Source organism: Trifolium pratense, linkage group LG4, assembly GCF_020283565.1.
Source record: "Trifolium pratense cultivar HEN17-A07 linkage group LG4, ARS_RC_1.1, whole genome shotgun sequence".
NCBI lineage: Eukaryota > Viridiplantae > Streptophyta > Magnoliopsida > Fabales > Fabaceae > Trifolium > Trifolium pratense.
Window position 1 is genome coordinate 56,974,121 of NC_060062.1, and position 10,311 is coordinate 56,984,431.

General features: G+C 36.6%; 1 long non-coding RNA gene across 1 annotated transcript; it reads right to left on the bottom strand.

Moving 5' to 3' along the window:
* Positions 1-42: 42 nt before the first annotated feature.
* LOC123920381 lies at positions 43-9,938 on the bottom strand. The gene is made up of 3 exons (XR_006813636.1): positions 9,643-9,938; positions 8,914-9,096; positions 43-360 (listed from the first exon to the last, which is right to left on the bottom strand). It is a non-coding gene; the product is annotated as an uncharacterized LOC123920381 (long non-coding RNA).
* Between the last annotated feature and the right edge of the window lie 373 nt (positions 9,939-10,311).

Genomic DNA, 10,311 nt, shown 5'->3' on the forward strand with positions numbered 1-10,311 from the left:
TTTGATCTTATCAAGAAACCAAGTTTCTTGTGGTGATCCTCATTTGGGCTTATCATCCTTTCTAATCAATAGAAAGAGTGTGGCGCCCCATTTCTGACCTTTTCCACCTCATTCTTCACGTTATTTCTATGTTTCATTCTGTCATAACTATATTTTTATAAGTAATTTTCGTACTCCATTTTACCCTTTCCAAATACAAGCTTAAACTTCATCAAATATTGTGAAAATGGTTAATTTGTATTTAGTTAGCCATCAGGTTGCGTCATTTGAACAACCGGATTTTAAACTTTGTTGGAGCAGAAACAATAGTGTAGATGTATTTGACAGCCAGTAAGCCATGAGATCATTGTCATCTTGATTCTGGAAAGTAAGCAATGAAGGAAAAAGTTAGTTTGGATAAGGGATCCATTACGTAATTTTACAATACAAGAAAAAACCATATCATAGACTTTCACTGAAAATTAGAATCATATATGTTGGTGTTTTGATTGGCTACATTTTGCAAAAGCCAACCAGCCAGATGCTGGACTGAGGTGCTGTAGCATTATAGTACAGCATACTGAAGCTCTGTTTTCGTGCAGAATTTTTATTTCAAATCTGAGTCAAGATTTGCTTCAATTATATATTCAAGCACGTGCGTCTGGGCAAAACGAGCCTTGCTCAGCAAGTTTTATTGAAGTCGGCTGAAGGAATGTTATTTAAAACAAAAATATAATTATATTATATTTTTGGCGTTTTTTTTTGTTTGGTACAACATGAAACAAACAAATTATATTTTTGAAATTAATTTAGGGTTGGGCCGAAATTCCTACAGCTGTACATGTCTGAAGACCTAACTTGGACATCAAGACAATTGAAGACTATAAATATGTGAAGCCTCAAGCCTTTACAACTCGTGTATTCTAAACCGTGTTCTTTACAAAGTGTGAGTTTTTAGGGTTTAGAGTTTGTGTCTTTTGTCAGCCTTTCTTGTATCAATTTGATGCAAGTTTAGGACTGTGTTTTGGTTGTTAATTGTAAGCTACTCCTAAGCTTTTAAGCACGGAGGTAGTGTGTGTGATTCACTCATAAGCTTTTAAGCAAAGAGTGTGTTCTAGTTTCTAGGAGAGTGTCTCCATCCTGATTATTATTATTGACAGCAACATGGTACGTGTTGTTAGAGGGAATTTGGGACGGGGTCTCATTATCTAAGAGGTTCTTAGGTAGGATTGCACGGGTAGTGTCTAGGTGATAAGTCAAGTACCGGGTATTGGTCGAGGGCTTTGAACTAGAGCTATTATAGTGGATTCATTCCTGGATTGGTATCCCCCAGAGTAGGTGACGTTGCACTGAACTGGGTTAACAACTATCTGTCTTATTTATTATTCTGCAATTTATTTATTTATTTCCTGTGTTCTGCGACTGTCTTGCTGCAACGTATGCTATAGCATCTTGTGCAGCATTGTGTTCACTGCGTGCCAGATTTCAATTGGTATCAGAGCAGGCACCCTTTCTGGTTATAGGGTGAGCTCCAGGGAGAATGTCTGGCAACATGGACAAAGAAGGAGGGCTTGTAAGCAGACCACCGCTTCTCGTTGGTGTCTCCAACTATGATTATTGGAAATCACGCATGATTGCTTTCCTAAAATCTATGGATAGCAAAACTTGGAAAGCTGTTCTGAAAGGATGGGACCCCCCTGTGGTCATGGACAAAGATGGAAAGCCAACACTTGAACTAAAAGCTGAGGAGGACTGGTCTAAAGAAGAAGATGAGCTTGCTTTGGGAAACTCAAAAGCATTATATGCATTATACAATGGGGTAGACAAACACATCTTCAAGCTGATCAAAAAATGTGTCTCAGCAAAGGAAGCTTGGAAGATTCTTGAAACTGTTCATGAAGGTACTCCTCAGGTAAAGATGTCTAAATTACAGATCCTTACTACTCAGTTTGAAAATTTACGTATGAAGGATGAGGAAACAATCCAAGATTTTCATATGACTATTCTAGATTATGATAATCAATTTGATTCTTTGGGGGAGAAAATTCCCGAAGAAAAGTTAGTAAGAAAAATGCTCAGATCTCTTCCAAAGAAATTTGATATGAAAGTCACAGCTATGGAAGAAGCCAAAAACATATCTCAGATGAAACTGGATGAACTGGTTGGATCACTCCAAACTTATGAAAGTGCTGCAAATGGAAGAAGTGAAAAGAAAAATAAGAGCATTGCCTTCTCATCTAAAAATAATGAAGAAGAACTGGAGGAGGATGAAGAATCTAATGAAAGTATCTCTGAAGCTATGGAATTGCTGGGAAAACAGTTCAACAAAGTTCTAAAACAAATGGACAAAAGACCCAGACCAAATTCTAAGAATGATGCTCCAGGCACTATGCGCAACATTGTGAATCAAGGAAAACCTAAGAGTGATGAAAAGTCAAGCTTAAACAAGAATATTCAATGTCATGAATGCGAGGGATATGGTCACATCAGACCTGAATGTCCAACATATCAGAAAAGAACGAAGAAAGGACTAACTGTCAGTTGGTCTGATGATGATGACTCAGAAGATGATACAGCATCTGTGACTGCCAAACATATCTCAGTCTTAACAGGTACTATTACATCTGATACAGAATCTTGTGATGGAGAGGTAACCTATGAAGAACTTGCTGATTCTTACAAAGAACTCTGCCTCAAGAGTGGAGAAATATGCAGAGTCATTGAGAAACAAAAGGTAACCATCAATCAATTGAAGGCAGAAAAATTTGAAAATATATCAAAGATGGATGAGCTCCAGAAGAAGGTAAATTATCTATCCTCTGATCTTGATGAAGCTAAGGAAGTCATTGAAAAATTAAATGCTGACATTTGGCGTTTGAGAAAATTCTCCGACATGTTGTATAAAGATGATGATCATCTTGATAAACTTCATAAAGCTGATGGTCAACTAGAAGAAATCTTAGAGAAAAATGTTCTAAAGCCTAAACATATTGGGCTTAGTTATGAGAATGTCAACAAACACAAAGGTTACAGCTCAGATCTCACGTACATACATCCAAAAGAAACTCATAAGCAAAAGATGCCTCAACAGATGCTACAACATCATAAGCAGCATCCCTTGTCAAAGAACAAAAGAAAACATCACTCTTGGATATGTCACTACTGTGGTAGAAAAGGGCATATAAGACCTTTTTGTTACAAATTGTTTGGATACCCTAACAGGCATCATCAGCCTAAACCAGTTTCCACAACTGCCTCAACTCAACAAGAATGGAAACCTAAAGGTAGGAATGTGAAGACCAATGATGGTACTCAACATGAGAAGAAGATTACTGCTCTGGTTGCTCACACATCACTTAGAGCTTCATCAAGGGAAGACTGGTATTTCGATAGTGGTTGTTCAAGACACATGACCGGAATTGGAAAATTTCTTGTTGATTTAAAGTCTTACTCAACTAGTTTTGTAACTTGTGGTAATGGTACTAAAGGAGAAATTGTTGGTATAGGGGAGCTCAACAGTAATAGCTTGCCTAAACTAAGCAATGTGTTGTTAGTAAAAGGATTGACTGCAAATTTAATAAGCATCAGTCAATTATGCGACCAAGGGATGAAGGTAAACTTCACCAAGTCTGAGTGTTTGGTTACAAATGATGAGGGTGAAATTTTGATGAGGGGCGTCAGATCAAAAGACAACTGCTACTTATGGGTTCCCCAAGAAGAGGCAAATGTGTCTACATGCTTAATCACGAAAGAAGACGAAATAAAATTGTGGCACCAAAAACTTGGTCATCTCAACCTAAGAAGCATGAAGAAAGCTATACCTGAAGAAGCCATCAAGGGCTTGCCAAATCTCAAGATCGAAGAAGGAAGCATTTGTGGTGAATGTCAAATTGGAAAACAAACCAAGAAGCCACATCCAAAGCTGCAGCATCTTACCACTACCAGAGTTCTTGAGCTTCTACACATGGATTTGATGGAACCCTATGCAAACTGAAAGCTTAGGAGGAAAAAGGTATGCCTATGTTGTTGTAAATGATTTCTCTAGATATACCTGGATAAATTTTATTGGAAAGAAATCAGAGACCTTTGACGTATTCAAAGATCTATGTATTCTACTTCAAAGAGAGAAAAACAATGTTGTGTTAAGGATCAGAAGTGATCATGGAAAGGAGTTTGAAAACTCTAGATTCTCTGACTTTTGTGCCTCTGAAGGCATCATCCATGAATTTTCATCTCTCATTACACCACAACAAAATGGTGTAGTAGAAAGAAAGAATAGAATTATACAAGAGTCTGCAAGAGTAATGTTACATGCAAAGAAACTCTCTCATGGTTTTTGGGCAGAAGCTATGAACACTGCTTGTCATATTCATAATCGTGTCACCTTGAGATCTGGAACTACATCTACTCTGTATGAATTGTGGAAAGGTAGAAAACCTACTGTTAAGTACTTTCATGTGTTTGGAAGTAAATGTTATATCTTGTCTGATAGAGAACCAAGAACTAAAATGGATCCTAAAAGTGATGAAGGCATATTCTTGGGATACTCAACAAATAGCAGAGCCTACAGAGTATATAACTACATAACCAAAGCCATGATGGAATCTATAAATGTAGTAATAGATGGTATTTCAAGTGAAGTTGTGAAAGATGATACAGAAGATGCTACAGCATCTATCCAAGGTAGTATAGATTCTGAAACTATTGAGGAATTCAAGAATGATACAGAGATTACTACACCTGAACCAATCTTTGCTACTTCAAAGAAAGGGTCATCCATTCGTACTCAAAAGAATCATCCTACAGATCTGACTATTGGTAATCCTAATCATGGAATTACTACTAGAAGGACACTTGACTTAGTTCCTAATGCTTGTTTTGTTTCTAAGTTTGAACCCAGAAATGTGATGGAAGCCCTCACTGATGAGTTTTGGATAAATGCTATGCAAGAAGAGCTAAATCAATTCAAGAAGAATGAAGTTTGGGACTTAGTTCCTAGACCAGAAAATACTAATGTGATTGGTACCAAGTGGGTCTACAAGAACAAGTCTATGCTAGAGGGGTATTGTAATGCTGATTGGGCAGGTTGTGCAGATGATAGAAAAAGCACCTCAGGAGCTTGTTTCTTTTTAGGCAACAATCTTATATCCTGGTTCAGCAAGAAACAAAAGTGTGTATCTTTATCTACAGCTGAAGCAGAGTACATAGCTGCTGGTAGTAGCTGTTCCCAACTATTATGGATGAAACAAATGCTGTTGGAGTACAATGTGGTACAAGATGCTATGGCATTGTACTGTGATAACCTTAGTGCAATCAATATTTCAAAGAATCCTATCCAACATAGTAGGACGAAGCATATTGATATTAGGCACCATTTTATCAGAGATCTTGTTGAAGAAGGTATTATAACTCTTGAGCATATTGCCTCTGAAGAACAACTGGCTGATATTTTTACCAAGGCTCTAGATGCGGTCCAATTTGAAAAATTGCGAGGCAAACTTGGGATTTGCCTATCTGAAGAGTTATAGCAATTATTGCAAGTGTGGCGTGCAGTTTTCTTTTCAATTTATTTAGTAATGCACGCTATTATGGGTAATGTTGAAACATCTGAAGATTTGGTAACAATTTTGTGTCTGTTGATGATAAAGATGTTTCTTGTGGTGAGAAAGTGTTTGTTAGTAGAAGTTATGTGGTGTTCTCCCCTGCTGTATTTAACAAATTCTAAGGAAGGAGATGGAAAAGAAGAAGATGTTACTATTGGTGATGATATTGACTTTATGTTGGACCATGTAAAGAAGAGTGTTCTTGAGAAGGATGCTGCACATGATGCTACAACATCTGCAGCACAAGAAAATTTGGAGAACATAATTGTACCTCAATCTCCAGATAATGTTATTATCCCTGATAAAGGGAAGTATTCTGATAGTAACACTGCTGTGATCTCTCAGTCTGATGAGAGTTTGAATACTTTGTCTGTGCATGATGAATCTGCTAAGAAAGATAATAATGCAGATTCCAATGTTATTGATGTGGACAATCTCACTCTTACAGAGAGGACTCCTGCTCCTAGTACTAGGAGGCTAAGATGCAATGCTGGTAAGAGTGTGCCTGTTTATAGTGTTCCTGTCAAGACTACCAAGGAAAAGAAAATATATGGTCTTAAAAGACAGTGGAGTAAGGTTACTGGGTCTTCTGAGCCAAAGAAGAAAATTTTGAAAAGGAAGGTTGTTTTCTCTAGTGGTTCAAAATTTGAGGAAGACCAATATTCTACAGCATCTCCTGAAGCATCCTCAAAGAAGTCTGTGAAGAAAAAGAGGATCCCTCAAGATGTATCCCCTGTACCCATTGAAAACATTTCCTCTCATCATGTTGAAAATGTTGACAGGTGGAAATTTGTGTTAAAAAGAAGGCTTGCTGTGGAAAGGAATTTAAGTGAAGTTTTTTTTACAATGCCAAAAGCTTGTTGATTTGATTAATGCAGCTAGATTGATGAAAACTGCAACTGGGCTCCAACTACTCATTCCAATACTGTGGCTACAGGTTTGGCTAGGTTTATATATGTTGTAGGGACCAAATCACCTTTTGCCTTTGGTTCTTATATTCTTGATGAAACTGTTCTGCATGGTAAGTCATGTACTGTGAAGATGTCTATAATCTTTCCTACACTGACGTGTGACATTATTCTAGCTCAACATTCTGACATTTGTACTAAGGCTGGTGTTCTTAGTAAGAGAGGTTGTGATTTGTCTTTTGATTTTAGACTGTTTGAGGGTACACATGCTGCAGGCTGTGCTGCATCATCTGCCAATCAGTCAAACTGATGTTTTGCCTAGGAAGCAAATGACTGTTGACCTCAAGGTGTTTTCCAATGTCAATCCTGGTGTTCTCGATGATAATACAGGTGGTGATACTGAGGTAGAGGAGGAGGACTCTGATGCAAGTCCTTCTATGTGACCTGCTTATGCTTTATTTGCATGTCCTTTCGGATTTTAATTTTGTTGGGCTACGCCCTGATGCTCTCTGGATTGTAACATGCATAATCCATGTCTTTGGGTCCGATACTCCAGGTTTTCTATGCCCTGATGGTTTGTATATGCACTTTATGAGTTCTTATGCTCTGATTCTCTCTGCACTCTATGTTCTCTATGATCTGATAACTCTGTGGAAATATGTATTTTGCTCCTACTATGTGATACTGACTTTATTTGTCAGAATTTATGGCTAAAAAGGGGGAGTAATATCTGTTGTGAATGATGTGATGCATAATGATATAGCATCTAGTATAGCATGTCTGTTCTATGTGATATGCAAGTTTTGAGGGGGAGTGAAATTTATGCATATACATCAAGTATAGCATGTTGTTTTATGATGCATATGTTGAGGGGAAGTGAAGTTTATGCATGTTTTGAGGAGGAGTGAATTTACGCATGTATTGAGGGGGAGTAGAATTTATTTTTCTACTACTTATGATATGCATGTCTGAAGTATTCATATAGGAATTTATTTTTCCTATTCTCTGTGGCGTTGCTTAAATATTACGGAGTTTATTTCTCCTATCTTGAATCCACTATGTGAGAGTTTATTTCTCTCTATCTGTACTTTGAGGCTAAGATGTGTTATGTTCCGCTGTTGCATGCCTCTGATGCTTACGTGCTAGCTATCTTTTCATCTGATAAATTCCTTTACTTTCTTTCCTAGTTGTGTGCGTATGTTGACTCGAAGGAAAGTTCAAATAGCTTAGCATCGTTCTACTTTCTCTCCTAGTTGTGTGCTTATGTTGACTCGAAGGAAAGTTTAGACTGTATCTCTCTATGCACTGGCCTAAGGTTGTTTTAGCCAAAATTTGCCAAAGGGGGAGATTGTTGGTGTTTTGATTGGCTACATTTTGCAAAAGCCAACCAGCCAGATGCTGGACTGAGGTGCTGTAGCATTATAGTACAGCATACTGAAGCTCTGTGTTTTATTTCAAATCTGAGTCAAGATTTGCTTCAATTATATATTCAAGCACGTGCGTCTGGGCAAAACGAGCCTTGCTCAGCAAGTTTTATTGAAGTCGGCTGAAGGAATGTTATTTAAAACAAAAATATAATTATATTATATTTTTGGCGTTTTTTTTTGTTTGGTACAACATGAAACAAACAAATTATATTTTTGAAATTAATTTAGGGTTGGGCCGAAATTCCTACAGCTGTACATGTCTGAAGACCTAACTTGGACATCAAGACAATTGAAGACTATAAATATGTGAAGCCTCAAGCCTTTACAACTCGTGTATTCTAAACCGTGTTCTTTACAAAGTGTGAGTTTTTAGGGTTTAGAGTTTGTGTCTTTTGTCAGCCTTTCTTGTATCAATTTGATGCAAGTTTAGGACTGTGTTTTGGTTGTTAATTGTAAGCTACTCCTAAGCTTTTAAGCACGGAGGTAGTGTGTGTGATTCACTCATAAGCTTTTAAGCAAAGAGTGTGTTCTAGTTTCTAGGAGAGTGTCTCCATCCTGATTATTATTATTGACAGCAACATGGTACGTGTTGTTAGAGGGAATTTGGGACGGGGTCTCATTATCTAAGAGGTTCTTAGGTAGGATTGCACGGGTAGTGTCTAGGTGATAAGTCAAGTACCGGGTATTGGTCGAGGGCTTTGAACTAGAGCTATTATAGTGGATTCATTCCTGGATTGGTATCCCCCAGAGTAGGTGACGTTGCACTGAACTGGGTTAACAACTATCTGTCTTATTTATTATTCTGCAATTTATTTATTTATTTCCTGTGTTCTGCGACTGTCTTGCTGCAACGTATGCTATAGCATCTTGTGCAGCATTGTGTTCACTGCGTGCCAGATTTCAATATATCAAGGATTAATTTTCCTAAAAGCTCAAGTTATTAGGGGAAGGTTCAAAGTACTATACTTGTATATATCTAAATAAATAAAAAATTACCTCAATTGCAGAACCAATCATTTGTATAAGGCGATCAAATACACTTGTCCTTTCAGCTTCAAATGATTTCCGGTGGAGAAGACATTTGTAAATGGTGAATGCAGCAATAGGCTTTCCATGATGGAATCCAATTCCTTGCTCTTTTGCACTCTTAAACAAACTTTAAGGCCAATTTCTTCATCTCTTTTGGCATAAAAGGTAGTGAAAATGCAGATTAGTTCTTCATATTAGGAACAAATATACTTTGGAGTAGAAAGTCTAAATAGCAACAGAAAGTTTAAGATAATATATAACAGATTTATCAATGGCATATATCATTGAACTCATATGATTAAGCTTACAAATAGAGGGAATTTATAATCAAATGCATAGTCTTCCAAATAAAGAAATTAAAGTAATCAAATACAAGCATCGAGGGAATTTATAATTAAATGCGTAGTCTTCCAATAAAGAAATTAAAGTATATGAATGTATATAGACAGTTAGACGATAGAAAAGACTAGAGATAAGATTAGTCTTCCATCAGATTCATTCCTTAATTGATACACCAATTGGTAAAAAAAAATAGTCTTAACTTTATCCAAATGTAAAGCCATGAACTATGGTTTTGGGTTTTATCTTCATTTTCAATCCTATTAACATTTTATGAAGCCACTACGAGACTCTCCCTAAATCTCAGTAGTAGAGATGGCGGGGCAGGAGGCAATTTGTTAGCCTATGAATTCTTACCATTCCAGGTCAAACCAAAAATCTTCCCTTGCCTGAGAATTCTGCACCTTGCTACATATTGTCAATCAAATATAGTTAAAAGAGGTTACTGCATATATTTAGTGTACTCAATTGAAATGAATCAACTATCAAATGCATTACTACTAAAATCAATCAGCTTAATAGCACTAAAAAATTATCAAATGTAGTACTATCAAGATATGTGTGATTTCGACATTATTATATGATTATTTAATTATTGAATCACAACAAATGAATCAAATTAGTAGCACTAAATTTTTGCAAGCTGAAGTAAGTAGACACAACAAAGATACACTAGTACTGCATCTAGAAATATGTTATATGACTATTGTATCACAACAAAAAAACACAACTGTTGGTGTAAGCCCTAGAGGCTAATTATTTATAATTGCATGCATGATACTTGTATTGGATAATTTACTTATTAAATAAAGGCTTTTCTTTATTATGTTTATGTGTTAAATAATAATAGAGTCCCTAAAATAGTAAGTTCATTGAATGGAACGTTAAGTGTGACTTAATCGTGAGAATCCATTATACATGAGAACACTATTCTTAAAACATCCGTAGTCGAGCTTTAATGTGAATTGGGATAACATCAAAACATAGAGACTATTATGTTGGTAGACTGATGATCACATCTCACGG